General features: G+C 42.7%; 1 protein-coding gene across 3 annotated transcripts in view; it reads right to left on the bottom strand.

The window, feature by feature from the left end:
- STXBP6 (syntaxin binding protein 6) overlaps positions 1 to 23,324 on the bottom strand; it is a 269,555-nt gene extending 246,231 nt beyond the window's left edge. Inside the window, exons 1-2 of one of the 3 annotated variants that reach the window (XM_059709527.1) lie at positions 23,033 to 23,154; positions 7,139 to 7,258 (exon numbers count right to left, since the gene is read on the bottom strand). The gene's annotated coding sequence lies outside the window, so the exon portion shown is untranslated. Of the gene's footprint in view, positions 1 to 7,138; positions 7,259 to 22,507; positions 22,633 to 23,032 lie in introns of those variants that run through there. The other 2 variants (XM_059709535.1, XM_059709520.1) reach the window with 2 other exon arrangements.
- Positions 23,325 to 23,677: the final 353 nt, after the last annotated feature.

The following is a 23,677-nucleotide window of genomic DNA, read 5'->3' on the forward strand; positions in this document are numbered from 1 at the left end:
AAAAAGAGAGGAAAGACATGTAAGAGATGAAGAGCTAATTTAGGAAACCTGGTCCAGTATAGGTACATGGAAGCCTGAATCTGAATAGAAAATGCATATCGTTTTTAAGCACACATTGACAACTTTAGCAAAGCAAGTCTCAACACATTTTAAAGAATGTAAAGTAAACAAACCATCTTTTCTATCCACAGTGTGATTACATTGGAAACAAACATACCCTTAAATGTATTGCAGATTTAAGATAAAGTCAATAAAAATTATAAAATATGAACAACTATGAAAGAACTACATAACAAAACTTGTGGGATACATTACCTGGAGGTAAAATATTTTATTTTATTTTATTGTTTAAAGTATTACAAATAGTAGTACAGATGTCTCATTTTTTAAATATGATGTCCAAGCAGTACCCGAAGTAGAATTAAGAGAGCTGGTGTAGCCACTTGCTAGATGTGACCTTGGGCAAGTCACTCCTCTGAACCTGTTTTCTTAATTATTACTTACTCATCCCTCAGGGCTACTGCAAAAGAAATTAAGGCAGGGGGAAATATTTTATAAACCCTAAAGCACTACACAATATAAGGTATCATTTAAGGATACTAGTAAGATGTCCTGTGGCCCAGATTATTGCCATGACTTTTTTGAGGGAAGAGGACTATTTAAGATGAAGTCAAGAGGGTTCTTCCTAAAATATAAACCCAACCGATCATGCATTCCCAGGTTTAAAGACTCCTTCTTGCCAAAGGATAAATTCTCAAGTGTTTAGCTTTGTGGATAATGCTCTTCAAAAACTGGCACCTTGCAGACCCATCTCTGGCTTTCCTTTTCAAAGACCACAGCAAATGCACAACTGACCCCTGATCACACTCTCTTCCACACTTATTTGCCTTTGCTATTTTGGTGGAATTTCTGGCTGTGATTATCACACCACATCCAGGACTCCTTGGTGCTACTATAGCACCATCCACACCATCGGGAGGCTCTGACCAGCTCTGGGCAAGGAGGGCCAATGCCTCATTCTTCCCCATACCTTGTACAAAGTCCAACATACAGCACTCAGTAAATGTTCCTTGCGTGACAGGCAAGGGAGGCCCACATTTGCATATCATAAAAAGATGGTGCCAAGGAGAGACTCTCAAGGGAAGGTTGTCAATTGAAAAAGGCTTAGAGGCCCTAATAAAAATACTACAGGTTCACATCTCCTTTAAAATGCCCCAAGGCCAGATGTGTTTTGAAATTCAAAAATGTTGACATTTTAGAAAGGTAATATATGCCTTATGTTCCCAGTAGAGTATCTCAGCACTCCATACCCAAACACAGTAATACTTCTGCAGCAATATAAATAACCACACTAAATGAGATAAATGAAGAATATAAACAGATTCTGATTCGTTCAAGTCAGATTTCGCCACTAAATAGGTTATGAGAGCTTTCAGAGCCTTTGAATTCAGGTAGTAGATCCATATCACCTGATTTGCATACACAGCTCTTTCAGATCCATTTTCTCTTTTGCTCAGATATTCCCTATAGCAGGATCAACCTATATTTAGGCAACAAATAAAAGTGGCCACATACCTCAACAGCAGCAGATAGGCTATAAAATACTCTGAGAAGAAGGGGTTCAAAGGTACATACAAATGGCCATCACCCCTGGTAACTGTTGCAGCCTCTTAGAGAAAGAAAAAAATCTCGGTATCCAGCATTGAAGGACCAGGTGAGAAAAGCAGCAATACACAGAGCAGAAAATGACTGCATGAATGACTGTGTAAATCAATCAATCAATCAATCAATCAATCAATATGATTAAGAAAGCCTATCGCTGATTTCTAAATGGCTCTCCAACAGGGGAATGTGGAAGAAATACTAGTATACCAATACAATAGCATTCATATGCCAAAATCAAGCTGCCCCAGATCAATCCAACTTGCTCCCATATCAAAATGGAAATAGCAGTGTATGCTATCTGCTCTTCAGGACTTCAGGGTAGAACAGAATAATTGGTTTTTGCAAAAATTATATAGATATAGACATATATTCTTTTAAAATATATAGCATAGAAAGACTCCCATGCAATGCCTCATGTGAAACACTTCTTTTAGAACCAAATGTTAGCAGAAGTAAAACTTTCCCTGAGAAACTGGTAAGTGCTTTCCTTTCTAAAAAGAAGTATGCACTACATATCTAAGAAGAGGAAGGAGAATGCATAATCTCATTTCCAATGAATCCTAACACCCTGACATCCATTTTGTGTTTATCTATGAATCAAAAAGTTCTTATTTCAGGTCTAAGGAGAATTCTGCCTTATAAGACTTAGAACAGGCACCTCTTGATTCTGTCACACACCAGAGGCCAATAATAACAGCAATAGCTACTATTTAACTCTCTGAGTCCTCACTACATACAAGGCATGGAGTTGAGCACGCTGAAGGCTTCAATTGATATTCACTTTAATAAAAGAATGTACTTTGCATCTCTCTGATGATTAGTGACTTTGAGCATGTTATCATATGTCTCTGTGCCTTCAGTATATCCTCTTTCGAAAAGTATCTATTTAGGTCCATTGCCCATTTTTTTGATTGGGTTGTTTATCTTCCTTTTGTTAAGTTGTATGAGTTGTAAATGTTGGAGATTAAACCCTTATCGGAGATAACATTGGCAAATATGTTCTCCCATGCAGTGGGCTTTCTTATTGTTTTGTTGATGGTTTCTTGTGCTGTGCAGAAGCTTTTTATTTTGATGTAGTTCCATTTGTATATTTTCTCTTTAGTTTCCATTGCCCTAGGAGCTGTATCGGTGAAGATATTGCTTTGGCATATGTCTGAGATTTTGCTGCCTGTGGATTCCTCTAATATTTTTATGGTTTCCCATGTTATGTTTAAGTCCTTTGTCCATTTTGAGTTTATTTTTGTGTATGGTGTAAGTTGGTGGTCTAGTTTCATTTTTTTGCATTTATCTGTCCAATTTTCCCAACACCATTTATTGAAGAGACTGTCTTGACTCCATTATATGCTCTTCCCTCCTCTGTCAAATATTAATTGAGCATAATGGTTTGGATCGATTTATGGGTTCTCTATTCTATTCCATTGATCTATATGTCTGTTCTTCCAAGAGATGCAAATCAAAACAACAATGAGGTACCATCTCACACCTATCAGAATGTCTATCATCAACAAATCAACAAATGACAAGTGCTGGCGAGGATGCAGAGAAAAAGGAACCCTCGTGCACTGCTGGTGGGAGTGCAGACTGGTGCAGCCACTGTGGAGAATAGTATGGAGTTTCCTCAAAAAACTGAAAATGGAACTCCCATTTGACCCACTGATCCCACTTCTGGTAATATATCCCAAGAAACTAAAAACACTAATCAGAAAGGATAAATGCATCCCTATGTTCATAGCAGCACAATTTACAATAGCTAAGATCCTAAGTGGCCATCAGCAGATGAATGGATTAAAAAACTGGTAATTCAGCACAATGGAATACTATGCTGCTGTAAAAAAGGAAGGATCTCCTACCATTTGCAACAGCATGGATGGAGCTGGAGAGCATTATGCTAAGCAAAATAAGTCAGTCAGAGAAAAATAAGTATCATATGATCTCACTCATTTGTAGAATATAATGAACAACATAAACTGATGAACAAAAACAGATCCAGAGACAGAGAAGCATTGATCAGACCATCATACCTCAGAGGGAAGGTAGGGGAGGGTGGGGGTAAGGGGGAGAGATCAACCAAAGGACTTGTATGCATACATATAAGCATAACCAACGGACACAGACAACAGGGGGCTGAAGGTTTAACTGGGGGGGGGGAGGAAGGGGGTGCAGTGAGGGAGGGGTTAAGAGGGAGATAAGGACACATATATAATACCTTAATCAATAAAGAAAAATTTTTAAAAAAGAATGTACTTTGGTGTTATCAACCCATTTTACACATAAGAAACTAAATCTTTCAATAAAAATCTCAGAGCTTTTAAGAAGGAAAGCCAAATGACTAGTGCATCATCCCTTGCCAGTTACTTGCTTTCTACTCTTTAATACGGTAAAGCTTATTATCAATAGCCCCCACTTCCATCCTCTATGATAGAACTTTTTCAGCAAGCATGTAGCTGAAACAACTCTCTCACCCACATATAAAGTCTTTCTCATGTAGTCTGGCTGGTGTGGCTAGTTATTTGGAACATTGTCCCATACACCAAAAGGTAGCAGGTTTGATTCTGGTCACATACCTAGGTTTCAGGTTCAATCCCCTGTCAGGGCATGTGTGGGAGGGAACTAATCAATGTTCTCTCTCAGGGGTCTGTCTTTCTCTCTCCCTCCCTCTCCCTTCTTCCCTCCCTCCCTTCCTCTCTCTAAATAAGAGACTTTATTTAAAAATTAAATAAAGTATTTCCCATATATTCCAGCTAAAAATGTGATCTCATTCTCTTTCCTGTTTCTCTCTCCCCCTTCCTTGCTTCTCAGAAATTCTCCTTGAATGTGCCGCACCTACCCATCCATTCATTCATCCCTTTTGGGCACCGATTATATACCAGGAACCATGCTGAAGATACAAACTGTAAAAAGTCATAGTCCCATCATTCAAATGTTCACTCTAGACATGCAAGCATGAGTATGATAGGGATATACAGCACAGAAATAGCACAGATCAATTCTGCCTCAGGGTGGAAGTTCAATGGTCACAGAGGCTTCAAGGAGGTAGTGACCCTTGACTGATTCTGAAGAATAATTGCAAAAATACAAGATGAACAAGGAGGAGAGGGGCATTTTAAGGACAAAAAAGTGACAATGAATGATGCTACCAGAATACCTCATGTGATTCAGACTATACTAGGTCCTCGAGTTACGTCAGATATCCATTCCTACTATGCTGCATAACATGATTTTCGCCGTAAGTCGGAACACACCTACATAAGCACCTACGTCACTCACATGGAGCACATACACAGCAGTAATGAAGTGGAACAGTAAAAAAAAATGTAAAAGAAAGATAACAATTCCTGACCTTTACTTGTGGTAAATAAATAATAAAAAACCTCAAGCACATATGTACATAGGTCAAAATGATGGAACATTTTTTTATATATAAATGGGAGATGGTGACATAACCACAAAATGACGTCAGTCCGACGTAACCCGAGGACTGCCTGTACTAGCAGTATCCAATGACAATGGGGAGATGAAGCTGGGAAAGAGGAGGAACTGGCCAGGTTGAGAATCAAAAATGAACAAGCCCCAGTCCCAAAACTCCAGTCTTCTGGGCCTGTCTGACTACAGCACCCAAGAGAACATAGCAACCTGCCCTACAGGAAAGGGAAAATGGAGAACATGGGACAGCAAATGGACAAAGGAAGCCAAAGTACTCATCAACTTACCAGGAGAGCCTGGCCCCCTCTTGGCAACAAGATCTCAGCACCCTTATTATTACCATAAACACTGTAAATTCCAAGAATTAGTCTCTTGTCCTTTCTGAGGTCAGTATTTGCCAATTAATCATGACTCTAAGACCTTGAGTTAAAGGCAAGACACTGTTACATCAAGGGCTCTTCATCCTGAGGTGCATCTCTGAGGGCAAAAATAGGGAAAAAATGCTCACTGAGCTGAGCAAGGGAACAGAACTGGTTTTAAATAGACAGCTTTTAGAGGGAAATAGCATAGATCACCAGTTAAAGAGAACTTCAATATTCACCTACACACCAGGGTGCAATAAAGACTGATAGAGTGACCGTGTTCTTATCTGTTGTTCCTGGGCCTTTAAAGCAGTAATCCCCATACTTTCTGAAATTGCCATAGCCTGTCTTCACTTGATTCATGGACTCCCATCTCTTCTTTAAAAGAAACAACAAGTCCTGTTGCTATATAACAAGTCCTGTTGCTATATGTTCTTTATTTTTAATTCAGTGGATTTATGAGAATTACCTTATGAAAATTTTCTGGAACCTTTCAAAATTACTTTATACATCCTGATTTCCTATGCAAATGCAGAGTGAAAAATCATGAGTCCAAAGATTCACCCCTCCAAAAGACCAAGATGCTAGAGAAAGGACAGTGAGTTTCAACACAAATATAATCTCCTCCAAGTGGGAATTTGGCTGGACCAGACAGAAAATATTGGTACACTTCAAAATTATTTATCCATCCATACAAATAATATTGCTAAATTCAATAAATATTATTTATAGAGCTATAAACTTTCCTATTTATTTTAAAAGACAAATTCATTGCTAGGTTCTCCCGTTGTGCTGAACCAATAAAAACTTTACTTACCATAAAGCAGGGAAACAACTTCCAGAAGAGAATAACTTTAAATGGAAAGTTAAATTATAAAATAAAAAAATCTCAAAAATATGTTAAAGTTCTAGAAAATCACCACTAGCTGAGGAATCAAAAGATCAGAGTTAAGAGCCCTGTGTTTACTACAGTTTCATGTAGAACTGTACAGCCTCGATTTCCTTATTTGTAAAATGGAATAGATAGAAAGCACATAGAGAGAAGACAAAAGAGTTGATTGTATACCTAAGTCCTTTTCCAACTACAGAATGAAATAAACAATGGTACCATGCAGTTCCAAGAAAAAGTGGAGAGTGGAAAAAATACAGTGGTAAAGATAGAAAGACATACACTAGTGTTCAGAATGTTTGAAAAGACAGAAAGGGGTGGAAAAAATAGAGGCTTAAAATATACAACCTAAAGAAAATCGAGGAAAATAGGCCAACTAAAGGCAAATCATTTTGAACAAGTTCATCTTAGTGAACGTATTCTATTCTGTGGAGAAGAATTGTGGAGCACTGGTCCCAACGACAACCACCACACCAGAATTATCCTCTGTCCAGTCTTCAAGAAGGTTGGCGGTGATTATCACCATCATCTTACATGTATCTACACTGAGGAGAAAGATTAAGAAATCATTTGTCCTCCTTATACTCTCAGTTCTGGGGTTGTGACTTGCCTTGAGCACCCCGGCACCTGAAATCCAAACTGATCTTAAAACAAACAACAAATAAACCTAGATCTGACTTTCACTCATCTCTCTCTCAGTCTTCAGACCACTTAAGAGTTACATCATCTTAAAACTTACCCACTGACTAATAATTTTACAGAAGGATTGGATATAAAAAGAAACACAGGTACTTTTTACCTGTGTGTGAACAGCTATCCAAGAGAAATATGATATTTCAGGTACTTCTCCACCAAGATTCAATTGTCATCACATGGCTGGGTCCCTCTGAGCAACAGCATCCACTATTGGTGGGGAGGACTTTAGTGGAAAAGAAAGCACTGATGAATAGAATCCTTCATATAAAACCCTCCATATTTCACAAAGTTATCAAATAAACCCTCACATCTACCCCAAAAGGTTAGTGCTATTAGGCTCACCTTACAGTTCAGTCTAGCAGAAATGAAAAAATATAGATTTCCAAGGGTTAAAAAGTTCAAAATTACTAGAAATGCTTCCTGAAAACTGAAGGCATATCTCTACATGGATAAATGCCTTTGGGGTTCTATTCCAACTATGTTACTTTTCTCTTGCCCCAATCACACTAAGTGGTACATGAACTGCTGCTTCCCACCAAGCATACGTGCCATCATTCTGAAGAAATCCCTCGTGTTCAAATAATATAGAAAACAAAAACTGAGTACCTACTGTATAGGTTACACTGGAAGGGTTTGAAATTAAATTAGAAAAATATCCTGCTATTAAACAGCCTATAGTCTACTTGGGAAGATATATAAAGAATGGCACTCCATCATCCAATTGTATAAGCTAGAAACCAAGGAGTAGTCCCTGATACCTCCATCTTTCTCACCCGGTACTTCCAGTAATATTATGTCTACCTTTCTCAACATCCACCCATCTCTCCATCCTTACCTCTCTTGATCAGGTGATCATCATTTATTCCTGAACTACAGCAAAAACTTCTATACTGGTCCATCCACATCTCCTCTTGAATCCCTATAATCCATTCATCCCTTTCTCTCTCTCTCTCTCTCTCTTTCTTTCTCTCTCTCTCTCTCTCTCTCTCTCTCTCTCTCTCTCTCTCTCTAACTGCAACCATCTTGTTAATCTGATCACTTCAAACCCATGCTTAGAAGCCCTCATGACTCTTTGGAAAAGACTGTCTCATACTCTTTATTCTACACTCTCAGTCACAGGGGCCTTCTGTCCCTTACTCATACTGTGGCCTCCTCCACCACAGGGACTTTGTACATCTGTCACCTTTGTAATGTCATCCCCTCCCTCTTTAACTCCTACTCATCCTTCATATTGCTGCTCACCATCACTTCCTGAGGAAGGCCACCTTGGTTTCCTTAACTAGGCCAAATTTCCTCAAATATTTATCTCTCCCATATACACTTACAACAGTTGTCATTTAACATTTTATGCAAGTATTTTTGTGTACAGATTTTTTTTTAATTCTATAAAAGCAAAAACCTTGCCACCTTTTTCTCACCATGGTAATTGGTTACACATAGTAGTCACTTTTTGTTGAATGAATGAAAAGACAGAGATAAGATCAACACAAAACAAAATGAAAAAGATGCCCTGACAAAGATGCAGGTAAATGACCCCTGCAGGATTTTAAACCAGACCTCTTGCCTTTATAAGGGGTCTTCCCTGGCAATTTCTCCAGGCCTCTTCACCCCAACATAGCACTGTGACATGGTGCCCATGCGAGGAAGGAGAGAGGAACTACCTGTATCTGTCCCTTCTCTTCTCCAAAGCCCAGAGATGAAATAAAAGAGGAAGAAGTGAAGCTCCACATAGAAGGAGCTTGGCCCTGTCTATTTGCCGTCAGTAGAAAGAGGACAAGGAGAGTCTGCTAAAACTCGCAAACCTAATGAAACAATTGCCCCAGGTAAAAGTGCTTTTAAGAACCCCCTGACAAATACCATATCATCTCTATGGAAGCCTTTTCAGGATGTAGGTCAGCACCCTTAAATGAAGATGACTGTTGCCCTCTCCTTTCAGTGTCATCAGACGGCTCTCTCCTTCAAAATCCATTTCTTCTGGAAATCTGCTACAATGAATTTCCCCATTACTCACCTAAACGGAGCATATTTAAAAAGCAGGGGCTGCCCACAGTGCTATACTTCCTTCTAAGAAATGTCTGATCTTCCCATACTCAGTGTCGCAGGAGTAGCCCCACGTGCTGTCCAGCCCCTCGGTTGCTCACTGCCTTAGTAGAGCATGCTGTGGCCGTCAAGGGCCCGACCCAGAGTCAAAATGATGGGCTGTGGACCCCGAGAACAAGAGACAACTAGTGTGCACCTTAATTTCTGTAAAACAGGGAGAATGACAGCACCTAATCAACAGAGTTGAAAGACCCATAGAAAGGTGTTAGCACTGACACACCACATGTGCATAACAAATTTCATATTAAGGAAGCCTCAAGTATTCACTGCAGCGAGCTCCTTAATCTCAATCCAAGAGGCTTATACAAAATGAAATAAACTTCATAGGAAACGTCTCAGAAAAAAAGAACCTTAGACCTTTGTACCTTAAGATAACACAGCGCCCTACAGGGAGACAGTGTTTACTGTAGCTCTGCCAGAGACGCCGTGGGATCATGACCTACATCCTAGTTACACATCCAGGAACAAGTTGTTAGTTACACCCGCTCAAAAAATAAGGATGTGGGCGGCCCTTTACTCCTCCTTTCACAATGTATAGCTTGTGTTTGCTCAGTGCCCTGTAAAACTCACAAGACAAAGAAGTATTTATAAGTGTCTTTTGGGGGGGGGGGGGGGCGGGGGGTGGTGGTGGCAGGAGGTGAATTCAGATAGCCACCAGCAAAGTCCAAATCTGAGGTGTACAAACCACACAGGTGTAAGGTTACTATAATCCTATAATCGGCCGAGAAAACAGGTAAGGTGGCCACATCAGGTATTCACAGTCTTTGGGGAACATGAACTGCTCCTTAGTAACACCTGGCTCTTCACTCTGGCTCTAGAACCCTCTATAGGAAAATAAATGTCGTAAGAAAATGAATATCTACCAGGGGAGGTTTTCATTAAAATATCCTCACACTTAATCTCAAGCGCCTTATTTTATCCAGGGAAAACTGAATGTGAATGAAATAAAATTCTAATCTGTATAGGAAATGACTTGGTTATCTGGTTACCCACGACCTAGGGCTTTGCCCTAATAACCAACTCCAGAAGTATTACTGTGTAGGATATAAGGTGCTAAGAATAAATACCAAATGAGGAAATCATGCTACTGTGCTGTCTCAAGAGAAGTCCTGAGGTTTCTTTGCTCTGGCTTTGAGCCCAAAAAAATAGGTTGCAGCTTCTGCTTTCTGTGTGCTCAGCTTCTAGACGACATTCCCAATCTCAGCAGAGACGGCCAGCTCGTTGGGGGGATCTGTCAGCCAGGAAAGGGGAGAACAAGCCTCTGCAATGGTCACATGTATGTTGGGGTCTCTCCCAGACTCCACATCTCAGGGGCAGCTGGATGCCCCAAGGTCTATCTGAAAGCAATCTGCCCAGGGCATTCTTTTCAAGGATAATTTCTGAAGGTCTGTATTAGACACCAGAAAACTAATGGGTAATTTTCTTTTTAAGAACATGAATGAATGAATATTGAAGAATTCAGCAATATTCTGGCCCTACTGGTCAGATTTTACACAAGTACCCAGCTGGGAAAGAGACTATTTACCACACAGGATATAGTTTCCAACAGTGACAATACCTGGCATTCAATACATTTTTAGAGTATTTCCTGGGTGGCTGCTTGCCAGCCAGGAGGTAAAAAGAACAGACAGTGTAAGAAGACCTATAGGTCAGACTGTGAGCCCAGGCAGGACACAGAAAGACTAAATTGTTTCCAAACAATAGGGCCCCAGGACTTGTCTTTGGGAAGAATGCGTGCACCAAAGCCTGACTCTGAGCTCTCCTCCCCCATCAGAGCTCCAGCAGGGAGAGGGCCACCCAGTTCCTGAGGGTCAATAATAGGGCAGGGTGGAAGCCAGACCTTCACCACCTGCGCATGTTTTTCTGTCTGCAGCTGGTATGTAATTCCTAAGACTTGTCAGAGGGGAGGAAGGATGGGGAAAAGGCACTAGTGGCCCTCAGGTAAGAGAGCTAGGTTTCACTCCTAAATCATGCTTGCTTTCTCTTCCTAAATCTCTCACTTTTCATCTGTAAAGTGGAATGCTCACAACAGTAAGTACCTCACCTCCTAGGTTACTGCAACGATTAAAAGATAATAGAAAAAGAAAGGTTTTCATACAGGGCCTTCTGTTTCCCTGCTAATGTTTTCACACTTCACCCAGGAAAGGAAGGGCCATCCCTTTACAGGCATGCCTAATAAATAATGTTTTTATATTTAAGTCACCCATGAAGCACCCTCTTTATTTACCTCACTGGGTTCTGAGATCTTTTGCGTTTCTCCAAAATCAAATACAGGCTTCAAAGTGCATTTTGAAACCAACTAAAAATATCCAGAACAATCTACTCAAAGCAATTCCAAGAATGTTTTCAGCAATACTTCTGGAGTTGGTCTACAATCTTCCAGAGTGACTTCCATAAAAGGCAAGCACGTTTGTAGGCTAAATGCTTTTCAGCTTTCAGGTGATCACACAGCTTTACAATCCCCTGGACTACACCCAAGTCTCCTGTCAGAGGGGCTCTCCAGGAATTTTGAGAAGCAATCATGTATCATTGACAGGTGACTCTCATCACTATAGATTTCAAAAAATTTTCACAGCCAGCCAGTGGTTGAGCGTCAACCTATGAAGCAGGAACTCATAGTTCCATTCCCCGTCAGGGCACATGCCCAGATTGCAGGCTTGATCCCCAGTGCGGGGCATGCAGGAGGCAGATGATCAATTATTCTCTCTCATCATTGATGTTTCTATTTTTCTCTCTCTCTTCATTCCTTTCTGAAATCAATAAAAATATATTAAAAAACACTTTCCATAGATGTTTTCATGAAACCCTCACTCTGTTTTCAAAATTAAAACAAACAACACAATTGAAAACTAGGCAGGAGACTTGAACAGGCACTTCACAGAAGAGGATATCCAAATGCCAACATACACATGCAAAGATGCTAAGCTTCAAACGGTGATGAGAGACACAAAGGAAAACCACAAGGAAACACCTCTGTACAAACACAGGAATAGCCACAATTTTTACATGATCTAAGCAAAATATGAGCAAGACTGTGGAGTAATGGCACTCTCAGCCACACCAGATGGGAACATAAACTGGAATGGCCGTATTGGAACACTGTGTGGCTGTATCTAGTAAAGCTGAACGTATTCCCATCGCAGGACGCAACAACTACACCCACATACACACACACCACAACCACATACCTATGTGAACCAAAAGACATAAGTACATGCGTGTTCACACCAGCATTATTCATAAAAGCCAAAAGCTAGAAACAACTCAAATGGCCCTAACCAATAATTGCGGTATGTTTATACAATGGAATAGAATCCAGCTACTGCTGCTTGCACACTATGGATGGGTCTCACAATATAGAGAGAGAGTCATTAGAGATAAAAGAATACAAAAGTATGAGTGTGTTTCTATAAAACTTAGAAATAGGTCAAGTGATCTACAGTGTTAGAAGTCAGGACATGTAGCCTACCTACCATGGAGAAGGAAGCAACCGAAGGGGCAGGCCCAAGGGGAGATTCTGGGGTGCTGGCAGCTCTTTTTCTTTCATCTGTGTTAAGAATAGGTGTGTTCATGGAGCGGAAATTCACTAAAGTAAACACATGTCATGTAATTTGTGTTTCTGTATGTATGTTAAACTTAAAAAACATCATCCTATATAATGATAGGCCAACATGCAAATTGACTAAATGGTGGAATGACTGGTTGCTATGATGCACACTGACCATCAAGGGGCAGATGCTCAACGTAACAGTACCTACTTCTGACAGCTGTGGATGAAAGGGATCAGCATTTGTAAGGTGCTTAGAACCGTATACTATGTTAGCACATAATAACCTCTAGGGAAATGTTAAATAATAAAAGTAATGTATAATATACTGACAGAAAAATTCATAGACTAGACAGTGGAGGAGAATCCCAGAAGAAGTAGCTATCCAGCTCAACATATTTTTATTGATTCTCTCCAGACACGCTAGGCCACAGAAATGAATGTCCCTACCTCTGCAGAAATTCACAGTCTAGTTGGGTTTGAGAACAAGGGCTGTTCATAAACAAGGTCCCTGAATTTAGGATCCCCTGTTCAATGTTTAAAGATGGCCATTAAGTAGACCAGGGGCTGTACGGTTGGCAATGTTAGAAAACAAATGTGATTAAAAAGAAAAAGTAATTTTCCAGAGGGGAAATTGGGAGACATGTCCATTTTTTTAGGGCTGAGGTCTTTATATAAGCATGAAATTTTAAGCATTGAGGTAGTCTGATTTTTTAAACTATTGTGGTTGCATAAGGATTTCATTTGAAAGGACTTATGTCAGCTACACCCAGCTTTTCCATCCACTCCTTCTCAGCAGCAGGGCAGCTTCCTCACTGCTACATTAATGACAAGGTAGATTCTATTCTTCAGGAATAATAGTAACTTCTAGACTAATAGCTACTGTTGGCTTTCACCTTAGACTGTGTGAGGCAACGTATTCCTAGGCAGTCTCGAAACAAACAGCTCCCTGAGGCATAACCTCTCTGCCCGCAGTTAGGTACCAGCAGTGGCTATGAAAGGTGATGAGATTACAGCACACACATTTACTCACCTCTGAAATCAGATCATTCCCACTTGCACGTGACACCCCTAACCTCCTCCACCTTCCAGAAGGACAGCAAGTGCCAGTGAGGCCTAGAGAGTTAGGCTTCCACCCAAATACCTTATCTTTGATTATTTGATGTTGGTGCAGCATCAAAGTTTAAACACTCAGGTCTGGCACCTTAACAAAGTGACTCCTCTTATTTCTTTCCAAGTCATCAGTCATTAAAGGCCCACCCCTGCCAACCCACAAGAAATGGTTAAACAGGAAGGTGAAACAGGACCTCACAGGGTCAAATCACCATCCTTAGGAAAGCAATGCCTTTCAGGCTGTGGAGACTGGAAACTAGTTTGGTTTCTTGCACTTGTGGTTTTGTTAAAATCTTAAAAACTATGTTGTGTCTTTTTTTTTCCCCTAGAAGAAAGTGAAAAGGATCCACCAATTTACTTGAAATATAAACATAATCTCTTATTTCCTCCCACTTCAAATGAGGAAAAAGGAAATAGAAACAGAACAAAAGTTAACAAGCCACAACTCACCTTGTGTAAACCTGTGAGGACATAAGTGCCCACACCAGCACTGTGGGGTGATGCAGCAGACTTTGCAGAGACTGCATCCTCTGAGAGCTCACAATGCCCTCGCAAATGCAACTCATGTGAGCCCCAACCCCAGGAAGCAGCCCAGCAGGGATTATTTTTGGTTCCAAATAGCGACAAAAGAAACTTGAGGCTCTCTGAGGGCAAGCTACATGGGCTCCAGGCGGGAGAAGTAGTCAGTGCCCGGATTTAGTTCCCAGTTCTTCCTGCAGCTGTTCCCCCATTAACCTAATTCAACTTAACCTATCCAAAGTTAGGAAGGTAAATTAATGACATGCCCAGATTTTCTGAAGTCCACAATGAAGCAAATATTTTCAACCTCATCACCAGAAAGTGACCCTATGTTGCTCATGAAGCTCAATGTTTTGCATTTTAGCTTCCTTTACTTCCTCCAGGAGAGAAAAGTCTGTGACAGGGGAAGGATGGGCAGAGTCCACCCAACCAAGGAAGTGTAGCAACAACTGAGCAGCTCAGAGATGGCTTTCTGGTCAAACAGACACCAACTTCATGAAAGCAAAGATTAAAAATTACCCAGCCTCTGCTGAGACTAGCACAGTGATTTTAGTAAAACTACTAGAGGCCCAGTGCACAAAATTCTTGCACAGGGGGATGTCCCTCAGCCTGGCCTGCACCTTCTCCAATCTGGGATCCCTCCAATCTGGACATCCCTCTCACAATCTGGGACTGCTGGCTCCTAACTGCTCACCTGCCTGCCTGCCTGATTGCCCCTAACCACTCCCATGCCAGTCTGATCAATGCCTAACTGCTCCCCTGCTGGCCTGGTCATCCCTAACTGCCCTCCCCTGCAAGCCCGATTGCCCCCAACTGCCCTCCCTTGCCGGCCTTCTTGTGGTGGCCATCTTGTGACCACATGGGTGCAGCCATCTTGTGATCACATGAGGGCGGCCATCTTGTGTGAGGGCATGACAGTCAATTTGCATATTACCTCTTTATTATATAGAATGCTAGCCTGGCTGGTGTGGCTCAATGGTTGAGCATCAACCTATGAACCAGAGGTCACGGTTCAATTCCCGGTCAGGGCACATGCCTGGGTAGCGGGCTCAATGCCCTATGGGAGATGGAGGGGGTGCAAGAGGCAGCTGGTCAATGAGTCTCTCTCATCATTGATGTTTCTATCTCTCTCTCCCTCTTCCTTCCTCTCTGAAGTCAATAAAAATATATTTTTAAAACAAATAAACAAAAAAAGAAAACTGTGTTAATCTATGAACCAATAAGCAAATTAATATTGTCCTGAGGAGTAGGATTCATATCTAACTTCCCCTACATCCTCTCCTCTCCCCCGCCCCTCCAGAAATCAAAACCCTCTTCAAAACCTGTGGCTTTCTTTTATATATATTTTTGCTTGGTCTTTACCATGGGATTTGTAACCCTTGTGAGAAGAAAAAGTCAAATAATACTTAACATTCCAGGTGCATCATATTAGACACTTTTCTAAGAGCTAGATCTTACTCTGATCTCACAGATAATGAACACTGTGGCTCAGATGTGACTTACCTTGCCCAAGTTCCCACAGCAAATGAATGGTGGAGTGACCTTTCACATTCAGCTCTATCCCACTCCAAGGCCATCTGCTCTATACCATGTCAGCTAATATTCAGAGTGATCCATGCATCGGCAGCATCCACATCAATGGGAGCTGTTTATAACTGCAGAATCTCAAGCCTCAACCCAGGTCTACTGAATCAGCACTTTTAACAAGCTTTCCAGGTGCTTCCTGTCCATGAGTTAGAGAAGCACAGCTACAATACACTGCTAAAGACAGAAGAAATATCTCTACCGATGGACTGGACCTCAACTCCGTGGTATTAAACCTCATGTAGTAGCATGACTCTTGGACCCAAACACGCTGATGCTTGTATAATGCCAAGTGCCATGTAAACCCTGTTTAATACAGAGATTTTTTTAAAAGGCCTTGACAGAGTTCCATAAACAAATCAGAAGATGACACTAAAATGTCTACCACAGTCAAATCTTCAGGGCGAAGCTAAAAAGAAGTTGCCCAGTCAGCACTAATGCCCTCTGGTGGATCACCACATGGAAGCCTAAATATGGAATTCGTGTCCAGAGGGAAGTCCAGAAACACATGCTGATCTAGAGATCACAGGCATCTGCCATGAAAACTATCCCACTGACTGTATGAGCGACTTGGAACAAAACACTTTTAATTCAGGGGAAGGATTTTTGAATGAAAAGGTAATAGGAAAATCCTAAGGGACCCAATAGCAAACAAGGAGAAAGAAATTATCTAGGTATTTTTTTTCCCAAAAGCAGAAAATTTGGCCTGAAATTGATACCCCATTCCTGGTTCTCTCTCACCACTTTTTTCTTGTTAGTTGCCTCTTACTCCAGCCACAATGACCTTTTTGCTGTGTTGTTGTTGTTGTTGTTGTTGTTGTTTTAACTGAGATATTCACATACCACTCAATTCACCCTTTGAAGGTGTACAATTCAGTAGTTTTTGAAAAATATTTTATTTATATATATATATATATATATATATATATATATATATATAGAGAGAGAGAGAGAGAGAGAGAGAGAGAGAGAGAGAGAGAGAAAGGAAGGGAGGGGGAGGGAGAGAGAAACATTGGTGTAAGAGCTGAGAGTGAAACAGAGATCAGCTGCCTCCTGCAAGCCCCCTACCGGGGATCAAGCCTACAACCCTGGCATGTGCCCTGGTCAGGAATTGAACCAGCACAATTTTGGTACATGGAATGCTGCCTAACCAACTGAGCCACACTGGCCAGGGCTACAGTTCAGTAGTTTTCAGTATATTCACAAAGTTGTGCAACCATCAACACTATTTAATTCCAGAATATGTTCACCACTCCGAAAAAGAAACCACATACCCATTAATAGTCACTCCCCATTCCTTCCTCTCCCCAGCCCTTGGCAACCACTAATGCAATTTTTATCACCGTGGATTTGCTATTCTGGACCCTACATAATGGAATTACATAATATATGGCCTTATGTGTTTGGCTTTATTCATATAGTATGTTTACAAGGAATTATGTGGATATACCATATTTTGTTTATTCATTCATCAGCAGGTGGAAATGTGGGTTATTTCCATGTTGGGACTGTTATAAATAATGCTATTATGAACATTCATGTGCAAGTGTTTGCATGAACATATGTCCTCTGTTTTCTTGGGTGTATACCAAGGAGTAGAATTGGTCATGAGATACTTCTATGCTTAACATTTTGAGGAACTACTATTTTACAAAGTGGCTGTAAAATTTTACATTCCCATCTACAATGAAATATATGAAAATTCTGATTTCTTCACACCCTCACTGACACTTGTTATTATATATTTTTTATTACAGCCACCATGATGGATGTGAAGTGTTATCTCACCGTAGTTTTTATTTGTATTTCCCAAATAACTAATGATGTTGAGCATCTTTTCATGCATTTATTGGCCATTTGTATATCTTCTTGGAAGAGGTATTTATTTAAGTCCTAAGCCCATTTTAAATTGGGTTATTTCCTTGTTTATTGTTCAGTTGTAAAACTTCTTTGTTCTTGCTATTTTTTTATTTTATTTTTTTCATTAGAGAGAGAGAGGAAGGGAGAGGGAGTTAGAGAAACATCGATTGGTTGTCTTCCACACACACCTGGATCAAGCCTGCAACCTGGATATGTGCCCTAAGTGGGAACGGAACTGGCAACCTTTCAGTGCATGGGGCAATGCTCAACAAACTAAGCCACACCAGCAGGGCTTCTTGCTATTTTTTGAAACTCCAGTTAAGACCCCTCTTTGAGGGGATCTTCCAAAACACCCTTTTCCCAAATATCCAAAATTCTTCAACTGGACCAGATTCCTTTGTACCTGGGACTACTATCCTTTAAAGGACTAAGAACAACTTTTTTCCTCATTTCTTTCTCATGCACCCCTCCTTGTTTTCAACCCGAGTGTTGTGCCTCCCCTCCTGTTTATCCACAACTAGCTCTCCTGTGTGGACAAACTCATCTGCTCCTTCAGTGAATTTACAAAATCAAGAAAAGACCTTAACAATAAATAGGTTCTCAGACCACCACAGATTCACCGGGTCTCACTCTGTGCTAGGCATGGTCCTTTTCTTATTCGCCCTGAAATGTATTTATATGCAGACACAAATATAGGTCTTCACATTCCTGCTCCATTATACCACCAAACTGAAACACCCCTTTTCCTCTACAAAAGTGCCAGCCATCATTTCCAACGTTTTCTTACTCGAGCCCCTCCATGGAGACTTTCTTAGCCACCACAACTTAAAGTGTTTTCTCTCCACTCTGAAATCAAAAAGAGTAAACACCTGGAGAGTTCACTAATCAATTAATATTCTTATTTAGCAAATGCTCTTTACGTTAAGGACATATTAGGTGAAATTTCCCCATCCACAGATGCTATTAAACCACTTGCTGCAATTGCTGGATTGTGCCAGTTCAGTAATGGAATCCTAGAAGTTACACACAAATCCTCAAAATGTTCTGGGAAACATTTAATTAAATAAATACAACCAAGTTTTTTGTTGCTGACCCTGTTAACTGCAGTACTTCTCAGGGTCTTTGATATGATGGTGCACATGTGGAGAGTCTCTAAGAGAAGAAACTGCCCTTTACAAGAGGACACCTATTAACATCCACCCCAAGATCATTCTTCCGACATAGTCTGGGAACTGCTGAGCTAATTCAAATGCTGTTTGATTCTATCAGTTGGAAAGCACTGCGTAGAAATCATATATTCTAGTGGGGTAAAGAACCAAATATGCTTTGTTTTAGAATGCCAAAAATTGGAAGTCAGTCTATTAACGTGCCAAGTTACGGAAAAAGAAAAAAAAAAAAAACACATACATTGTGTGTTCATCATTTTAAGAGCCATCTGGATTTCTGAAGTTGGAAAATGATGAAGTGTGAAAAAACGTATATTAGAATTGAGCGAGTGCAATACAACCCAAGTTTTAGTTAAAAAGCACCCTCTAGGAAGGCTGGGAACAGTGTTCCAGGAATGGACCTTGAATCTCTATGACCCAGTAACAGCAGCTCTGATGACCAAAGAGAAATAAAGTATCATAATGACCGGCTCAAAACAGACTTATCCAAGGGAGCAAAGATATAATATGGTCACATGCTGAGAACAGTGGACAACAGTGATAAGGAAAGAAGCTTTCCCTACACTGGAAAAAAATCCTAGTGGTGGAAAGTAGGCGTAGCACCCAAAATATAAACATCAAGTTATGGGAAAGAATTTTAAAGCAGAAATGTTCCCTACTTATGTTAAGTGCCAAAACCGTTTAAATTAGCTAGGAAAGCTCAAGAATTACAACCCGAAGATTGTTTCTTCACTGACTGCTGATTATAGGCAGGAAGACGGGCCTGGGTCTTGCAGTTTATCTACTTTAACACTAAGTGCTACACTTGAGTTTCTTAAAACCTGTCTTTACTGACAGGTTTTCCTAGTGCTAGTCATTTTAAAACTATAACAAAGAACAAATGGAAAGCTGAGATAAAGCATGATGGCCAGCTGGCACTTCTTTTGGCACAGCAACACGAGGCTAGTTTAAATGTTGACCCGCCTCTTACACCTAGTCCCTGTGGGTGCTACATATACCTATTCTGCTTTAGGATGTCATCTCGGGAACCCTCCTGACTCAAGCAGGATCCAAGCCTCTCTGATACAAAGTAGCTAGAAATCATTGACACAATGTAGGCCACCGTAAGTCATGGTCAACTCTCAGCCCAGGACCATAGCTTAAAGGGACAAGGAGAAAAGCTTAAGATTGGGCTGTGCCCCAAAAGTGCTTACTTATAAGCTAAATCACACCCAGCAGCACTAATGCTGTACAGTTGCCCCTGACATTCGGCCTTCTGCCCCCTTGGAGAGTGAGAGAGCAACTCAGTTACTACCAGAAGGAACGGAAGGCCTTCCCCAGATGTGACCACCATAGGACATCTGTCATGGTGTGTACAACAGCTGCCCCAAGGTCTGGGTAAACTGCCCATTCAGAGAAGACACCATATAACAATTCTTTTTAAACTTGCTCATAAGTTCTCCAAATGTAAGGTTCAAGCTGCCAGAACTTTATGCAACCTCCTCTTTTCAAATGCCTGAGATTCCCAAAGAAAGGAAATGGAGTAGTTGTTGGATTTATCAATAACAGGATCACCAACCTCAGTCTACCAAAGAATGACCTAGGAACCAATGACTAAATACTTTACAGTACAAAAAGGAGGGGAGTTCCTATCTTTGTGTGTGTGTGAAAAATAATTCATTTGAAGAGCAATCAGAATGATTCAAACAGGACAATGGTAACAGGCACAGGTACTGGAAATACAAAATGGTTTAGGCAAGTTCCTAAAACACTGTCTCTATAGGTGAGATATTAAAATAATGGCATTCCAGAACAAACCTCATTTTCTTACTTTCTCTCACCTCATAGCTGTACTCTAGGTGACTCTGATGCTCATGTTTGAGAACTACTGCCCTAGGATTGGGGAAGATGCAGAGGGGGGTGGGGGGTCAGGAGCCTGATGAAACCCTTACTAAGTGTGTCAGAGGCAATCTCACCTGTTCTTGCCTCTACTCAGCATTGCTTAACCTCACAGACTGATTTCCGCAACGAGGAATTGAGTCCTTAGTTCAAGGTCACTATTAAAGGTCAAGCCAGAGCTCTAGCCTAGAGTCTGCTGACTTGTTCATCAACTTTAGATCTGAAACCAGGGCCCAGGACTCTGAACATTGACAAGGTGATCCGACCCTGTCTCCTCATCTACACCATGCTTCCCTCAGATAAATATGAGGACTGGGGCATCAAAAGAGATGGATTTACAGGAAGAGAAAAAAGAAGAGAAATAGCTACTCCAAAAGACCCTAGCAATTAAATCTCTTCGTAAGGAGTGAGCAGAGGGGAGAAGACTTAGATGTCTTGTTATAATTAAAAGAAGTGGTTCATTTAGAAAGAAGAAAGAAGAAAGTAAGAAAGAAAGAAAGAAAGAAAGAAAGAAAGAAAGAAAGAAAGAAAGAAAGAAAGAAAGGAAGAAAGAAAGGAAAACTGAGTAAAAGGCACAAACACAGTAAGACATGAATAGTGCTTTGAGGTTTTCTGAGCACTTTTCACTTCCATTATCTCACCCAAGTCTCCTGCAATGAAAGGAGGTAAGGTCACTATTGTCCCCATTTGACAGAGGAGAAAACTGAAGTCTAGAGTAGCTAACAGTTTGCCAGCACAGTCATGCCCTGTAAAGCTACAGCCTGACGTCTGGTCTCTCTGGCTCTGTAACATATGTACCCACACCAGGGATTCCCACATCAGAAAATGTGCGCCAGAGCAAATGACCCCAGGGAAAAACACATAGGAAAACAGGTAGCACCAATGGGGAGCCCCTGAAACGTGGCATCTGAGCAGTGTGTGGGTGCCCCTTTAAGAAATTAACACACAAACCCAACAGCCAAGGTGTTCGGCCAAAAAAGAGGCATATTTCTAGCCTGCATAATCATTTCTGGACGAGTTCCCACTAGCAGCCTCAGAAGCAGGCGCACAGGGCTCACTGCCTGGTTGAAGCTCCTCCACCCCCATCCCCTCGGGTTATGACAGCACAGCGCTGACTCTCGTGCAGGCAAAACCCCAAAACTCAAAACAAGAAGTGAAAAAAGTGGAGCCAAGAGAAACCATCAGCATCCTCCACACCCTCACAATCCACACAGTGCCATCTCCAGGGTCCTGGAGTCGCCCGGACACGATCTTAGGAGACCAGTGGGATGAAGTGGTCATTCTTGTGGGCCAACGGGCGCTGTTACCTCCCGCCCAGCCCCTGAGGAAGAATAATAGAAAGGGGGGAGGATTTCTTAGTCTTGGGGCTTGAGCCCAAGGCAGATACGACCCAGGCGTCCTCTCTTAAGAAACAGTATGTCCACCCAAACTCTCCACCTCTTCCTCCAGGTCTTATCTCTGTGAAGATGAAAGGGGAAGGGCGGAGTTGGTGGTAGGGTGCTGTAAAACTAGGAAAGGGCTGGAGGAAAACTTAGGCTGGCCACCTACCCAGCCACGTTGCCCCACCATGTGTATGGGGCTCCATTCCGGCCACCTCAAGGGCCAACAGGGAACCCGGCGCCCTTGGTCACTTCTGAGGTTGGAGAAGGGGCATCGCCCTAGGTAGCGCCCTAGAGGCAGGGAGCCATGCCGCCCGGAAGCCTACCTCGGTTTTGGCAGGAATGATTTTCCTAGACGACGCCAGGGAAGCGAAGATCTGGGTGTTTCGTAGATTTCAGCCGGGGGTGGAGGAGCTCTGCCCAGGGGCGCCGCGACCCACTCAGCTCCTCCACACGGGGGGCTTCGGGCGGCACTCTCAGGACCATCGTACCGCGGGCACGGTGCGAAAATAAGGGCTCCATCCTCAACTTTCTCGGAGGAAAGTGCCCCGCTTCGCGGCTTGCTCAACCCTGCCCGCGCACCGAGTACCAGGTTTGGGGGGAACCAGGGACCCGAATCGCTCTGGGCGCGCACTCAGCAGCTGCGCGCAGCCCCTGTATCCCACCGCCCGCCAACTTGAAAGCATCTATCTGAGCGCCTGCCTACCCCTCCGGCCCCGCCGCGGGGTCCCTGCCCCAGCCTCCCTCATCGGACCGAGCGCCGGGAGCCCCGATCGCTGCGGCTGCTGCAGCCGCATCCCCCCTGGCCTGGCCTCTGCCTCGCCCGCCCGCTCCCCACGCCCCGGCCCTACCGTGCAGCCTGGCTCGTGCCCCGGCAGTGCCAGTGCGCGGCACGCGTCCCAGCCAGCGAGGCTCCTCCCCGGGGGCTGCCCCGCACGGGGCTCCGGGCTCCGGACAAGGCTTTGCGGGGTCGGTTGCTGCCCCGCCGCCTCTCGCGGCTCGCGCGCCGGCTTCGGCTGCCGCGCGCGAAGAGGGAGGAGTGGGAGGGAAACTCCCGGCAACTCCAACTCCAGGCGCCCGAGCTCCAGCTGCAGCCGCGCGCCCGCCGGCCGCCGAGTGCGAGCGCCTGCGAAGCAAACCTGCCCCCGCGGCCGCCTCTGAGCATGCCCAGTGCCGCCTGGGCGAGCCGCGCTCCCGGCCCGGGGCAGAGAGCGGCGGCTGCGGGCCGCGGACCCGCCTCTGGGCTCCAAATCCCAGATGGTGGGCGACCCCCGGAAGGCCCTATGCAAGGAAGGGGACCCTGGAGCGAAGGGCTGGGACAATGAGCGGAGGGCAGTGCAAGTTTCATGGGTTGTGGGAAGTTTGTCCGCTAGGAAGGTGAGCTGTTTCTGTGATCCTCTGTGCAAAGCTGTATTCGAAGGGCGAGGGGAACATTTATTCTCCAGGAGAGAAGGAATGGCCCCAACAGATGGGTGTTAGCCATTGCTCCTTAATTC

The sequence above is a fragment of the Myotis daubentonii genome, chromosome 1 (assembly GCF_963259705.1).
Source record: "Myotis daubentonii chromosome 1, mMyoDau2.1, whole genome shotgun sequence".
Taxonomy (NCBI): domain Eukaryota; kingdom Metazoa; phylum Chordata; class Mammalia; order Chiroptera; family Vespertilionidae; genus Myotis; species Myotis daubentonii.